This window comes from Lutra lutra, chromosome 4 (genome assembly GCF_902655055.1).
Source record: "Lutra lutra chromosome 4, mLutLut1.2, whole genome shotgun sequence".
NCBI lineage: Eukaryota > Metazoa > Chordata > Mammalia > Carnivora > Mustelidae > Lutra > Lutra lutra.
This window is the reverse complement of record NC_062281.1, coordinates 150437133-150453669: the sequence shown is the minus strand read 5'-3', so window position 1 is coordinate 150453669 and position 16537 is coordinate 150437133.

The following is a 16537-nucleotide window of genomic DNA, read 5'->3' as shown; positions in this document are numbered from 1 at the left end:
CCTAATTCAACTACTGGCCTTAGAGATGGAGGTCACCTTCCCCACCTGTATCACCCTGTGCTCCATGCCACAGCACGTTGTATGGGCACATCCCCCATGTTGCTCCGGGACTGGGAAGGTGGGGAGCTGCCTCTCTTGCCTGATGCCTCACTAAGCCTGGCATAGTGGTGGGGGTGAGGGCGGGCTCCATAAGTGCTGAGTAATGGAAAGAACAGATAACTCATGGTGGCAAACTTGAGTCTGTATTTTGTGAATGTAGTTATGGGAAAGTTCTTACAATGGAACCAACCTAGGATAACATTTAGTTGTATACTTTGCAAATCATTCATTCAACAAATATGGGAATGCTCATTTCTGTGCCAGGCACTGCAGTGGGCTTTTGGGGTGCCTCAGTAAATAATATGGACAAAATCCTGCTGATGGTGTTTATGTTCGAGAGAGCCAGCCAAGGAATGAACAGACAGACAAATGCAGAATACGATGACAGGTGGGATAATGACTCTTAAAAAAAAAAAAAAAAAAAGGACTAGAGAGTAACTGGTAGGGGTCAGGGAAGGTTTCCTGAGCAGGTGACATTTGAGGGGAGCCCAGCATGAGCTGAGGGGGCAGGTGAGAGTATATTTAAGCAGAACATCCCAGGGACGGAGAGGAGTTCATGCAGGCCCTAGAGAAGCCTACCTACTCCCTGTGCCACTGAAACAATGAAGAAAGGAAGCAGGGAAGAAAATAAAGCCAGAGGTACCCAGGGGCCACAGACAGGGCCTCCAAACTTCTGCTTCAAAACTACATATTTAAAGCCTTTGAATAGCTTTTTAATTTTTTTATTTTTTTTCAGCATAACAGTATTCATTATTTTTGCACCACACCCAGTGCTCCATGCAATCCGTGCCCTCTACAATGCCCACCACCTGGTGCCCCCAACCTCCCACCCCCCACCCCTTCAAAATTCTCAGATCGTTTTTCAGAGTCCATAGTCTCTCATGGTTCACCTCCCCTTCCAATTTCCCTCAACTCCCTTCTCCTCAACATCTCCCCTTGTCCTCCATTGAATAGCTTTTTAAAAAATCTTTAATTTTTTCAGCCTCACTGTCCCCATCTATAAAATGGGAATAATCGTTTATACCTATAGGATTATTGAGAGGATGCCAGGAGCATCGTTGTTGTCCTTATTGTTAGCATCTCTGCTTTAGAGTCAGGTGGAAAGGTTTATGGGATGCTCAGGCCTTCCTTCCTCTGACATTTTCTCCAATTTTGCCTCCTTTCCGTGACTCTGCCTTCCTTTTTGCTACAGGAAGGGAAGGAGATCGTCCCGGGGTTGCTCACACACAATCCTGTTTGAGTAGGGGAATCACTGATGAAACACGTCCATGTGTAAAGAAATGTTGCATGTCCTGTTACAACAAGAGCTGTGTAATTCTGATCTTTAAACCAGCTGAGAACTGGAACCACATCCCATCTTAATCCCTGTGGTAGCAGGTTACAGTGGGAAAGCCTAGGCTTTGTTTGTCAGAGACAAGACCGAGGCTCACCAGTTACTAAAGAGCCTCTGCCCCTCTGAGCCTCACTTCTCTTCTCTATAAAATGGAGAAATAAATAAGTGTGTGTATCCACACACACACACACATACGTACATATATGTGTATATATAATATTTATGTATTTATTATATATATATTAATTAATATATAAATATACATAAATTAATATTTATATTTATAAATTTATATTTATGTATTTAGTATATATTTATAGAAATGTAATTTGAATATATAGATATTTATGTAAATAAATTTATATATTTATATTATATATAGACGTTAAAGTTGTATAAACATAGGATTATCACAGGCGATGTGGAATAAATGATAGTGATTATGCTGGGGAAAATATGTTTGAAAAATCATGTACATATAAAGGCCAGCAGCGCACCCGAGGGATTAACAGCATAGGTGCATTTTGTTACAGGATGGCGAGATTGCCTTTGAAAGCAGATGGGGAGAATACAATTGGGATTTTATACTAGGCATTTAATGAGTGCCAGCAAAGTAGAAGAATGGCATTTGATCAGGAGGAAAAAAAATGAATCCTTTTTTACAGAGGATGTTGGCTTATAGAATGGCCTCTTACTCAGGGGCAGTATGCCCTAATGCAGACGGAAGGACGGAGCAATGGGCTCCATATTCAGCCCCCCTGTGTGATCTCATCTAGAATCTCTAGGTTAGAGGTTCCTTCTCAAAAGAATAAGGCAGATACCACGAAGCCGCCGTCCTCTGTTGAGGCGAGAGATCCAATGGCCCCAACTAGTCTTGATATTTTTATTTCTCTTGATTTGAAATACTATATAAAACCTCATATTTTATGGGGCTCCTGGGTGGCTCAGTGGGTTAAAGCCTCTGCCTTCGGCTTGGGTCATGATCCCGGGGTCCTGAGATCGAGCCCCACATCGGGGCTCTCTGCTCAGCAGGGAGCCTGCCTCCCCTTCTCTCTCTGCCTGCCTCTCTGCCTACTTGTGATCTCTGTCAAGTAAATGAATAAAATCTTTAAAAAAAAAAAAACCTCCTATTTTAAATACAACCAGTCTCCCTTAAAAAGTGCAAAAATCTCCCAGAAAATGAAATTATTTTCTCCTAAGGGCTCCAACCCTCCCCCATTTTTCATGTTGGGGTGTTGTTACCTATTTCCACAAAAGTACTTAAAGGTTTTTAATTAGATGATGATGAGGCATTATTTTCCAAGGCCTCCCTGCATGGGGCAGAATCATCACTCTCATTATGCTCCATTTCAAACAGGGGGTCTGGAAAAATGAATTCATTAGCAGAGTGGCTGAATGCCGTGGGCCAGCCTCCTGGCCTCCTTGGATAATGTCTCTGCCCAGAATCAAAGTTCCAGTTTGACACTTTTATTTTTTTTATTTTTATTTTTTTAATTTATTTGACAGATAGAGATCACAACTAGGCAGAGAGACAAGCAGAGAGGAGGAAGCAGGCTCCCCGCCGAGCAGAGAGCCCAATGCGGGGCTTGATCCCAGGACACCGGGATCATGACCTGAGCTGAAGGCAGAGGCTTTAACCTACTGAGCCACCCAGGCACCCCAAGCTTGACACTTTTAAAATGAATTTTCTCAGGACACCTGGGTGGCTCAGTCAGTTAAGTGTCTGCCTTCGGCTCAGGTTATGATCCCAGAGACCTGAGACCGAGTCCCTACATCGGGCTCCTAGCTCATCGGGCAGCCTGCTTCTCTCTCTGCCTGCTGCTCCCTCTGCTTGTGCTCTCTCTCTCTGACAAATAAATAAAAGTCTCCAAAATTGAGTTTCCCATGACATATATACATGTACATGTATGCATACATATATATGCATTTATATGTAGGTGTTCAAAAAGCACTTCTTGGTTTGAACTCTCCCACCTATAGAGGTGACTGGAGGATTTAAAGCACACTATTTCTCCAGCTCACTCCCTTGCTTGTGTCCCTCTGTCACAACGTGTGTGGTTCCACTATTAGTATCAGGCCTTGGGGAGAAGGACATTTTCCAGCCACTGGATCTGATGTTTGGAAGTCTTTTATGGCATCTCGTTAACCATAGATTAAAGATGTTAGGTATTAAAGCTCTAAGCAGTCTACCCCTCTTGTCCTCCCTCTGGCCGCTGTCCCCAACCTCTCCCCTGGCTGCCTCAGCCATCCTACATCGTGCTTCCTTGCCCCGTGGACCTACTCCCTATTCCTGAATATAGCGTGTCTTCCCGAGTGCTGGTACATTCTTCCTTGCTGTTCCTTCCGCTGGGAATTCTCTTCCCTTTGTTCTCTGGCCAGCAAATCCCTATTCATTCTTTTCAAAGCTCGGCAACATGTCTTTTCCTTTAGACACTATTTGCTCTTTTGCTCCTTTCTACTTGGTGTTTTGACAGCACTTGACCCCGGGTTCATGCATGGTGCCTCTCACAGAGAGCAGCACGAAACCTTGTGAGGTCCTTGTGGCATGGCTGTTTGCTAGGGTGCAAAAGAGCATGAGCTTTGGAATCAAGACAATCTCTGATTCATATTGGAGCTCAGTCACCTTTTGGCCAAGGGAACTTGGGCAAAATGTGTAACTTTTCCAACTCCCACATTCCTCAAATATACCATGGAAGCAATTGCATGGAAACCGCCGTGCATAATACATGGACAGCATGTCTGGCATGAGAACTAACTATCATCATGTACGTACGGTGCTTATTAGGTAGGAGGTAACAGTATGTCGTAGCTACTGTTGTAGCCCCAGCTCTGTAATGGGGACTCAGTAACTGTGTTCTGAGTCTTATTATCCTCTAAGTATGACCTTTTAAAGACAGTTAACACTTAAAGGAGTAACATTTTAAGAGGGAAACTTACTATGAATTAATTAATCAGAATCTAAAATTAAAAGTTGAGGGTTCTGTTGTTGCCTGCAGATCGATCCTCGTTATATGCCAATTAGGTCACTCTGGCCTCGGCTCTTTAAAGAAAGCTCCAAAGATGGGAAGGACCTAGGACTGGGAGGAGCTTTGTTTGATGTTGGGGCTCAACGAAGGCCAATCACAGCTGCGGGACGAATCAGCAGTGAAGTTAAGAGCTCCCCAGACAGGAAACCAAGTGTAAGGGGCTTTAGGGTGGACCTGACAGTAGGGTTTCAACCCAGGGCAGGGCAGCAAGTTTGCTCTGTCAGGAAATGGAATGGCATTTGCCACTTGGAAACAAGAGGCTGAGATGGAAAAAGAGAGAGAACAAAGGAAGAGGGAAGAAAGAGAAAGGAGCACAAAGGTGTCAAGGGCTGAGCGACAACATCTGTGGCTATTGGGTCCAGTCCAGATCTTCAATGTTTGCCTTATTCAGTCCTTTCTACATTTACCTATTCACTCCTTCCTTCCTTCATTCATTCAGGTATTTACAGAACAGCCACTGTGTTCCAGGTGAGGAACTAGAAGATAAACACGAATTAAGTATAGTTCCTGCCTGCTGGGAGCTCACATTCTACTGGGAAAGGCAAACACATGACTGCTTTACTCTGTTCCTATCAACCATGTCCTCCATTGTTCTCCCAGCATGTGTAGTAAAGTTCTTTTTATAAATGTCAGGCTGGAATTACTATGCAAAGGAAATGAAAAGAGAAAGCAGACTTCTTTCCACATTTCAACCAGAGTTTAAAATAGAGAACACAGAGCTTAGAAGTCAACATTGAAGAGCCCAGTCTCCCCCCAAGTAGAGGCTCTTATTTTGGAACGCTTCTCTCTAAACTGAGGAGATCAGGTATGGTTTGAACAAGAGTTCTGCCTGAATAATTTTATGGAGAATATTTTGAAAGACATTGGGGAAAAAAGGAGACACAGGAGATGGACATTTTGTTGGGAGAAATCGAAGCGACGGAGAGGATCTCCACTGACTCACCATCGCGAGATGTGTGGGCATTCCCCCACCTACAAAAACTCATCTTCAAATGAGCTCAAATGAATGAAGTCCTTCGGAGGCATTATTCATAGCTTCTTTAACAGAACCCTTTGGGAAATAGCCCTCAGGGAGGAATGTGGAGAACCCTCCTGACCCCATCCCAGAATAGACAATAAGAAAGCCAGAGAGCCCGGTTCTAAGAAATAAGTGTGATTTGACAGTTACACTCTTAGTAGACATGATGGGAAATAATATTAACTATCTTAGTGATGAGGTAGTAAGTTGTTTAGCTATTTGTGTATTTATTCACTTTATTCATCTGTCCGTCCATCCATCCAATAAATGCTTCTTGAACACCATTCATACAGCAAGTGCGGTGCCAGGCATTGGAATATGGTATCAGATAAGACATTATCTCTGCCCTTAAGGAGCTCACCACCTGCTGGAGGTGACAGCGCGATAGGGCCATGAGAGAAGTTAACAAAGTAGCTATAACAGTGAGTGGGAGTAGCTTTTTAGGGGCGCCTGGGTGGCTCAGTGGGTTAAAGCCTCTGCCTTCGGCTCAGGTCATGATCTCAGGGTCCTGGGATCGAGCCCAGCATTGGGTTCTCTGCTCAGCAGGGAGCCTGCTTTCCTTCCTCTCTCTCCCTCTCTGCCTGCCTCTCTGCCTACTTGTGATCTCTGTCAAATAAATAAATAAAATCTTAAAAAAAAAAAAAAGATTAGGAAAGACTCCCTATGAAGGAATCCAGAGCAGGACAGAATGGGCCGCACAGTAGGGAGGACATTGTAGGCAGAGGAAAGAGGCACAGGATAACTGGGCACTCAAGCACTTTATATACCACTACTCAACAAAATAGGGCCTGGGTCGCCTGTTCCACTACCTATCGCATACATCGTTGCTTTTGACCCGATCATAATTTTTGCTCTTGTGAAAATCCATACCATGTCCTAGGAAAAGCATGGTCCTGACGCATAGCACAGAAAGGATGCCTTCAGAGCTGGCTTTGCTTCCCTCTCTTCCTGTGTCGTTTGGGGAGACTCTGAGCCTTACCATGCTCTTTTGCAAAATAGAGCTCAAATAGCCGTCTGGCCGGGTTGTTGCAAGGGTTACACAGCAGGTGGTGGGTGCAGGGCCTAGGACTCCATCTGCAACATGTTTATGAGCGCATGGCATTTTCTGCCCCTATTGTTGCTACTACTACGACTATTATTTTGAACCAAGATTAAGGTTTTAACTTAATGTCTTTGACTGCAACTGTTTCTGAAAGGAGAGATACATTAGAAGGAGGGCGGCCCCTCAATAAAAAGGTTTTCAATGTTCTCGATTAGGAATCATGAGCAATCTGACCTTGTAAAAAACAAAATGGTCTGAATCCTTTACGTCCTGACTGGCTCGGTTCCTAAAGGCAGCTAAAGTGATATTAGAGACAAAGAGAAACATTGCAGGGAAGGCCTTAATTTCCGAGGTGAATGAGATGGAAGGCCCCAGTGCCCAGCGGTAAACCTCTTAGTGTTTATGGAACTGAAATCACACTATTCCCATAAAAGAAGAAGTTAAAGAAGGGTGCGCTCTACATAATGGCCTCTTGTTAGGGCTTCCTGATTACCGGGGCTCTGTTTTCTTGAAAACCACCAGCAGCCCCGTGTTTCAGGGCCATCATCCGCTGGGCGTGGAAAGAACTATTTATTTAGCCAAATGAAAATGCCCCCTTAAATAAAAAATACTAGTGGCGTTTGGGTTGGAGAAACAATTACCCAGACTCGACATCGCAGCTGCAAATTACATCAGCAGTAAAAGCAAGTCGGGGGCACAGATTATACCGCGGCTGCCTGACATCAAAGGCAGCCAGCCTTGTTTCTTCATCTGCGGTGGAAACAATATTTCTCTTTGATCTTGGACACCAAGAACCAGTGTGGGGGAGCCGCGGGAGGCAAGGAGGTGCCTGTGTTGATGTGTAATGACACGAAGCCCACTGATGTCGCACGGTGGAAATGCCCAGCAGGGTCAGAAGAACACCATCTAAACAAGTGACTGAAATCTAGAAAGAGAATCAAGACAAAATGGTTTCATTCAATCGCTTAATCAACAAGTCTTTCTGGAGAGGCAGCAGCTGCATGCCCATTCTCGCAGGCCAGTGGAGAGCGGGCAGGGGACGGGGTAAGGGGGTCTCCCTGCCGGGGAGTCAGAAACCTGGCTTGAAGTCCACTGGGCTCCTACTGTCTGCAGGAGTTGGGACACACCACGTAATGCTTTGCATCTTATTTTTCTCTTCCAGTCCTAGCAAGCCTCTGTTCTTTTTTGCTCACCATTAGGTTCCTTTACCTTGAGGTTTAAATTTAGTCTTCACAAGTTGGGTTCTAATCCATCCATTTCTCCTATCCCTCCTGACCTTAACCCAGATTACAACTTTCACAGCGTGGACAAACAGTCCCACCTTCAGCCCTTAGGCCCCAGTTCCTTCCTCTGAATGGTGAGCCTGGCACCTCAGTCAGTCTGCCCGGTATTCATTTAGAGGGGCAGTTCAGACAAGGGCAAAGTTCTTAGCTGGGCATCACAGGGGCTACAGAGATAAGTCAGCCAGCCCCGCTCACAGTCAGCAGGGCAGAAGGCCAGCAAGAAGGCCATTTCTCTGGACAGGGGGAACAGAGAAAGGACACTGGGGGGCTGGTCAAGGAAGCCTTCCTGGAGGAGGCAATGCTTGAGCTATATTCTGAAGGATGAGTAGGAGTTCTCTAGGTAAGATATTTAAATAGTTTAGTTGAATAAATTGATTCAGTGTTACATTTATTAACTTCTATTCCTTTAATGGTGGTCTTCCTGAGTATCTCGCTCTTTTAACCTTTTCCACAATCATTCTCTCCAGTGCTTCCTGTCTGTATTAGCTACTTTCAAACTGCTCCCCATCGAGAGCTATAGATCCCTTGGGACCCCTTCAAAAGTTACTCAGGTAAGAGTGGAAGGGAAGATTTACTTATTTATTTATTTACTTTTGAATAAGCTTTCATTTCAACAAAAGATTCAGAGCCTCTGGGGTGTATGACAACTACAGATCTAGACATCTGCCGTGACAATTGACTTGAGCTTTCTGTCTCCAGCCTCTGACCTTCTGACCATGTCACAGCCCTCCTGCCAGCTGAAATCTAGCGCAGCCCTCAGCATGCAAGCACCTAGAGCCCCCCTCCTTGGCCCCATCAAATAATATTGCTATGTTTGGTTGATGTGTACATTGCATTTCATCTTTATGAGGACTACTCTATGAGCTAGGCAGTATTCATTATATTTTACTGATTAAGAAGCTGATGCTCAGAAAAGTCAAACAACATGGCCAATGTCACAGAGATGCCCAAGATCCATCACCACTAAAGGACATAACATGTGACCACAGTGACCCCTTCCACCCTCAGCTCATCACAGTCCCCTTACCTATCACATACACCAATCAAACTTCTGTTTCTTTTTCAAACCATGCATGTTCTTATTCACACCATTCTAGTAAAACCAGCTCCTAAGGTTTTCATCTTAGTAACTAGTATCATTTTCTACCTAATGACCCAAGCTCAAAACTAATGACTCATCTTACATCTCTCTCCTGACCACCCACAACCAATCAAGCCACCAATTCCTATGACCTCCTAATTCTTTTCCCCATATCTATTAAGATATTTTATGGCTGCAATTTTTTTTTTTTTAAAGAAGACTGAAAGCAGCTTAAACTTTAAGTGGTTTATTGCCTCACAGCACAGATTTCCAGAGTTGGATAATTAAGATATTCAGTGATACTTCCAAGACAAGTGGTGTTTCCATCCCCAGGGGGTTGGCTTGTCTCCTTCAGCTGACCTCTCACAGATCCAAGATGGCTGCCACAACGTCTGTGTTTCCCTCCCTCAGTCACAACCAGAGGCAAAAAAGATTAATTTCTCCTTGCTCATCTCTTTCTAAGAGAAAGAAACTCCTTCCCTGAACCACCCCTTGCCCCTAGCCACCAGCAAACTTCCGGTTCCTTTTATCAACCAGAATTGCATCACATGTCCCCAGTCAAAATCAAGAAAGGGAGGAGAGCGGCCATGGCTGAACTTACCAAGAGTCACTCTGTGATCTGGGGAGGGTCCGGTGCTAGAGCCATGTCTATAGGAAGAGTAAGCTCCTGAGCAAAAACAGGTCTCTGAAGAAAAGTGGGAGAAGGACAGGCTTGGATGGCAGCCACCAGTTGGCTGCCACAGTCTCTCAAATCCACACCTTCCTCTTTTACTATGACATTTCATAGACCAACCAACTATTATCCCTGCAACAGGTCTCTAACCAGACTCCCTATTCCCAATTTGATTTCTTCTAATGCAACAACCATTCTGCAGCAAGGGTAAAGTTTGCATAATACAAATACAATTGTATCTCATCTTATTTAAATATTTCAATGGCTGCCTACCAGGGTAAAGTCCAAATACTGAACATGGAATCTAAACTCACTCTTAGGCCTAGAGCTTTATCTGCCTCCCCTTGCTGGGAAGGCCAGATCACCCTTTTCTGACTGAGGAGCTCGCTCTCTCTCATTACCCAGGACCCCATCCAAGGTCGTGTCCAAGCTCCTGGACAAGTATCAAATCTTGTGGGGCATGGGGGGAGGATGGGTGCATCTGAATCGAAGACAGCTGAGTATGGAATTAGGAAAGCTGAGAAACCATAGCTAGGGACAGAAGGGGATTTGGGAACACAACAGTTTAAATGAAGGGTGCATCCGTAGGACTACAACTAGAAAAGAGAACTAGAGATAAAGCAAAAAACAATGATCTAAGGACAGCAATATGCGGCATGAAAAGAGAGATGACCTGAAAGTCTGGAGAAGGAAATTTATGATAGTGCCTGGGGTCTTTTCTTGGCATGGGGAGGAAGTGACAAGGTACCAGTAGCCCTGCCCCCCCAACCCTGGTCCTTTTGCTCGTAGGTCCATTGCTTGCCCTTTCCCTGCTATGCTCTTTACTGCAGAATCTTGATCCCTGCAGGCCACGTTTTTTGGGCTCCTACATGAGCCATCTTCTTGCTAGAGGAGAAACAGGGTGGGAAGGAGAAGCACATGACTCCCCCCCTCACCCGGCTCTGCCTTGAGCAACACGACTAGCAGCTCTGGGCTCCTGGGGCTAGATCTCCAGCTGGAAAGGCCCACAGGGGTTCAGCCTCTCCCTGGTAACTCTGGCTGCTGGGCTCCAGGGACATCACCCCCTCACTTCTCTGCAGCCTATGGGTGGTGGCAACTTGCTGCTGGCTGCTAACTGCAGAACGCCTCGCCATTTCCTGACGCCTTTCCAGCTCCTCCATCGCTGTGTAACCAATTCTCTCAATTACATTTCTTCTGTTTTACATTCTTTGAGTGGATTTTGTTTTCCTGATTAGACCCTTACTGATGTAGGCACTGAGCCAACTCTGTAAGATTTCTCTGTGAAATCTCTCCTTATTCTCTCTCCTGTGTTGCTTTTAGGAGGCAGAACATGACAGTGAAGGGCAAACGGCTGGCAGTCTGGTAGACCAAACTTCAGACTCCAGCTCTGCCATTCACTGACTGAAAGCCTTGATTGAAATCACCTGGCCATTTTAAGCCAGGGTTTGCTCAAGCAATGTTAAAGGGAGCATCCTCTTCTTAATCCTTGTTAGAACTAAATAAGGTGCTGTATGTACATCATTTAGGCCAGCCCCTGATGCAAAGTAAATGCTTTATTTTTTAAAAAATTTTTTATTATGTTATGTTAGTCACCATACAGTACATTAGTTTTTGATGTAGTGTTCCAAGATTCATTGTTTGTGTATAACACCCAGTGCTCCGTGCAATCCACGCCCTCCTTAAAATCCATCACTGGGCTCACCCATCCCCTCACGCTTCTCTGTTCTAAAACCCTCAGTTTGTTTCCTGGAGCCAACAGTCTCTCACAGTTTGTATCCCACCCCAATTTCTCCCCCTTCATTTTCCCCTTCCTTCTCCTAATGGCCTCTATGCTATTCCTTATGTTCCACAAATAAGTGAAACCATATAATTAACTCTCTCTGCCTGACTTATTTCACTCAGCATGATCTCCTCCAGTCCCATCCATGTTGACACAAATGGTGGGTATTCGTCCTTTCTGATGGCTGAGTCATATTCCATTGTGTATATGGAACACATCTTCTTTATCTATTCATCTACTGAAGGGCATTTTGGCTCTTTTCATAGTTTGGCTACTGTATACATTGCTGCTATGAACTTTGGGGTGCTTGTGCTTTTCACTACATCTGTATCTTTGGGATAAATACCCAGTAGTGTAGTTGCTGGGTCATAGGGTAGCTCTATTTTTAATTTTTTGAGGAACATCCACACAGCTTTCCAAAGCAAATGCTTTAGAAATGGTTCCTTATACCAGCCTCCATCATAACACTTTCTCTTACCCAGATAAATAACTTACTTAAATGTCTTTGACTTCCCCCCATGCAATGTTTATTAAAGTTTACTGTGTGTTCAAAGAACTCTGTGACCATATTAAAATGCAGATTCTGATTCAGAAGGTTTGAGTTCAACTCAGGGGCCTGAGATTTTGCATTTCTTATCACTGCCCCCAGCCAATGTTAATCCCGTGGTCTGGGAACCACACACAGAATAGCAGGTCTCTAGACCAAGGGTTGACAAACTTTTCCTGCAAAGAGCCACACAGCAATTATTTCAGGCACTGGGAGCCACACTGACTCTGTTGTAACTATTCAATTCTGCCTATAGAACTTTGTTGACAAAAATAGGGTCCCAGGGGCACCTGGGTGGCTCAGTGGGTTGGGCCTCTGCCTTCGGCTCGGGTCGTGGTCTCAGGGTCCTGGTGTCGAGCCCCGCATCGGGCTCTCTGCTCAGCAGGGAGCCTGCTTTCCCCCCTCTCTCTGACTGCCTTTCTGCCTACTTGTGATCTCTCTGTCAAATAAATAAATAAAATCTTTAAAAAAAAAAATAGGGTCCCAGAACTGGAGTTTGCTGACCCCTGCTCTAGGTGGTCAACTATCTCAGGACATGGTCTCTTTTACTGACCACCTTACTCTCATCACCCAGCACACAGCCTAGAACAGAGCAGCACTCAATAAATTTTCGATGTGCCATGGAACAAATTCATCGACTATACTCAGTCTCTACTGTAGAACCTGAAACTCTAAAGCCAGTGTTTACTGAATGTTTACTATGCCCCAGGAAATATTCTAAGTACTCGATAGATATTATTTTCTCTAATGCTCAGGACCACCTTAAGACGTAGGTGGTATTATTATCCCCACTTTCCAGATGAGGCACACGGAAGTCAGACCTATGTGCACAGGCCATAGGAAAAAGCCAGGCTTCAGGGCATGGCAGATTTCTGGTCCCTACTCTCTCAGCAGTCAGCTTGCCCTGGAAACCTCCTCCCTCCATTTTGTCTATGGCTATGATGATTTCCTAGAAAATAATATCAGTCTTTTTCTTTTCCCTGTCACTTGAAATTCCCATAATAGTGTTGGGCACATGGTAAGCACTTACCAAAGTGTTCTTGATTGATATTTTAAAATATCCTACTCTGAACACACATTGCTGTGAATGAGGGTCACAAGAAACACATCCTGAAGATCTCTGTGTCCTCAGCATACACATAGAAGCAGTTGAGCCTGAAGGTACCAATGATCATATCTAAAAATGCCTAAAATGATAATGAATAATTTAGCAGTGAAATTCATGTGGAGAAAGACTCCTGACGGTCTGTAAGTCCCTGGAGGTCAGAGGCTCTGTGTCCAGTAGAGGCCCGGGCAGTTAATGGTGTTAACTGTATATGTTGACCGATAAAATGAGGAGCGAAGTAATGCACTTGGCAGAGAAGAGTGGGGCTCTAACCCGACTCAGCTATAGGCTGCCTTTGTGTCTTCATCACTTGAAACCTGAACTCTCCCATTAGAGGATAAGAACTCTGGACTAGAGCATCATTTGGTTTCTTCAGGTTTTAAAATGCGATTGTTTTAAAAAATAATGATATCATCAAAGAGACTTTGAAGAGTGTTGGCTCTTAAAAGAAAATGACCAGAAACTACCAGGATATAAAAAGTAATGTCATTTCTTTGTGGCTGGTATTCCTGCTATGGCAGTATTTTCTGTTCTCTCACTCTGTTTTTTTAAGATTTTATTTCTTTCTTAGAGAGAAAGCACAAGAAGGGGGAGGGACATAAGGAGAGGGAGAAGCAGATTGACTGCTGAGTAGGGAGCCTGACTCAGGGAGGCTGACTGGGGCTCTATCCCAGAACCCTGAGATCATGACCTGTGCTGAAGGCAGATGCTTCACTGAGCTATCCAGGCGCCCCAATTTTCTCTCGTCTATGGCCTTCTTTTGGTTCATCCTACTAACCAATTTCTAATTTGTTTCAAATCAAGAAACCAGATAATCAGGATTATTATAATGGTTTATAGAGGAGGTGTGAATTGATCATAGCTAATGGTCTTAAAGATTTCTCTAACTAATGAAATGAGATTTAATGCATGTGCTTTGTGATGACTATTTTGTCTGTGGTATGAGAATGTTTGTGTGCATGTAAAGGCACACAAGTGTGCTTGTGTGTGTGTGTGTGTGCACATACATGCTCACACATTAATTTACTCTCTCCTAATGAAGTCTACTAGACCTAGATAAAAGTAATCAATAAGACAGCAATACTGTGTTACTGTTCCTACTTAATGAATATGGAAATTGAGATGGTTGGACAACTTCCTCCAGGATACATACCCAGGAACTAGGTCTCCTGATTTCTGGTCACGGAACATAAAAAGATGTGGTTTCCAAACATTCCCTGTTACCTATGTCTTAAAGGCAAACAGCCCAAACATCTCTGCTACCTTGTCTTCGAGGCTGCCTCAGACCAGAAGTAGAGGGGTCTAAAGCTGAATTCACAAACAAGTTAACTGCACCATTTTCCTTATGATCCATCCAACAATCCCAGCCAGCAGTAACTGGCCAGACTTCTCATTGCTGAGACTCCCTTACATGTATGGAAGGTTCAAGGGCACTGCCCCCCTCGCATAAAGATTGCCAAGGAGCCTCCCTTGTTCTGGGAATCTGAGACTATGTGTCATACCACAGAGACCACACTGAAGGGGCCAGGCCTCATCTTAACTTTGTCCCACAGTGCACTCTTAATTTCTTGTCATTCCACATTTATTTATCAAGAGCCAACTGAGAACTCAGAGGCATTGTTAACATTTGGGTCCAGATCCTGGAATGCAACCTTTACATTTATTAACACAGTTAACATTCATGATAATCCCCATGAAGTAGGTACTCTTCTTATCCCCATTTTACAAATGAGGAAACTGAGGCACAGAGAGTAACATACCCCAAGTCACATGGCTGACAAGTGCTGGATCTGAGTGGGTCCCCAGGCAGCCCACTCTATACATCATCATGACATCGTTATAAGGGAGACACAACCCCTTCCCTCATGGAGCTTCCATGTAATGGGAAATATAGAGGTAGACCATTAATTTTAAGTGAATGGCTTCATCACGATTCTAATAATGATATGAAGGAGAAGTTGCAGGAGGTTAGAAAACGTGCATTGGGGATCTGATCCTTGTGAGGAAGGAGCAGGAATCAGGGAGGCTTTCCCTGGGGAAAAACTGCTGGCGTTGCGTTTCCAAGGATAAGCAGGAATTCGCCAGGCAGAGGGAGAGAGGCGTCTCCCAAGCAAAAGGAGATGCGGGTAGAGGCCTTGAGGCAGAGGTTTATGGAAGCTGGAAAGAACAGCAAGAAGCCAGTGTGGTGGACTTTGGGAGATAAGGCAGCGAGGCCTCAGGTGAGGCTGGAGGGGTGGCAGTGTCTACACCCCAGTGGCCACGACGGGATGGGGAGCAGGGCGGAGGACAGAGAAATGACTGGAAAACCACCCAGCGGGAAGCCTATGACTCCTCTTGCCCCTCACACACGACTGGCGCTCTTTCCTGGCTGCCTCTGTTTCGTCAGGATCCCCACAGGGGTTTCCAGAATAGAGTTACACCAGGGACTCTTTCTGTTCGGGAAAAAAAAAAAAAATGAAACATTTATTGAACATTTGCTTCCTCATTTAATGTAGTCAATCCCTGAAAACAAAATGTTTGCGGCTTCTATTACATTTGACAATTATGGAAATGGAAGGATCAGAGAGAGGGACCTGCCCGCTGTCCCGCTGTCATCCTTCCCAGGGTGTGGGAAGGAGCTGGCTTTCAGGCCGGAGCTTCTATATATATATATATATATATATATATATATATATATATATAAAATGTAAAATATATAAAATATAAATAATATATATAATATATAAAATATATATTCAAATATATATATTTGGATATACATTCAATTTGAATATATAATATATATATATATATATATATATATATATATATATATATATTTGACACAGAGAGAGAGAGAGAGTGAGCGAGCTCAAGCAACGGGGGCAGCAGGCAGAGGGAGAGGGAGAAGCAGGCTCCGCACTACACAGGGAGCCTGATCCAGGGCCCTGGGAGCATGACCTGAGCTGAAGGCAGATGCCCAACCGACTGAGCCACACAGGCGCTCCCAGACCAGAGGTTTACTACTCAGACTCCTCTGCTCCTTCCATTGCATCAGGCTGCTTCTGGGTTAAGTGGAGAAAGTAATCGGCAGAGGGTGCCACAAAGAACTCCGAGGAATCAAAGTCTAAGAGAGTCCACCGAGGCCGCATCCTGTGTGAAGTTCAGCATGAGCACCAGCATGACTCTTTTCTCCCTGTGCTGCCCCTCGCCCCTGCAGTCAGCAGCTCAGAGGGAAACAGATGGCACACTCAAACTGTACAACCGGAGGAGAGTTTAATAAAAGCTCTACTTCTCAAGGTGTAGGGTAGGTAAAGGATAATCGCCAGGGATAGCTGTTACTGGGCAACCCCCCTTTCTGAAGGAGGAGGGGGAGGAAGTGTTAACAGGACTCTGGAGAGGACAGGGTTGGGGGAATAGGAGGCTGTAGAGAGAGGACTGCCTGACAGGATAGTGGTGTTTGGTTCTTAGTGATACCCTGAGACAGCAACTAGGGAAATAAATACCCAAACTCACTCCCCTTCACACTCGAACCTCTTGTTAATGCTCCCCATTGGCCAAACCGAATCAA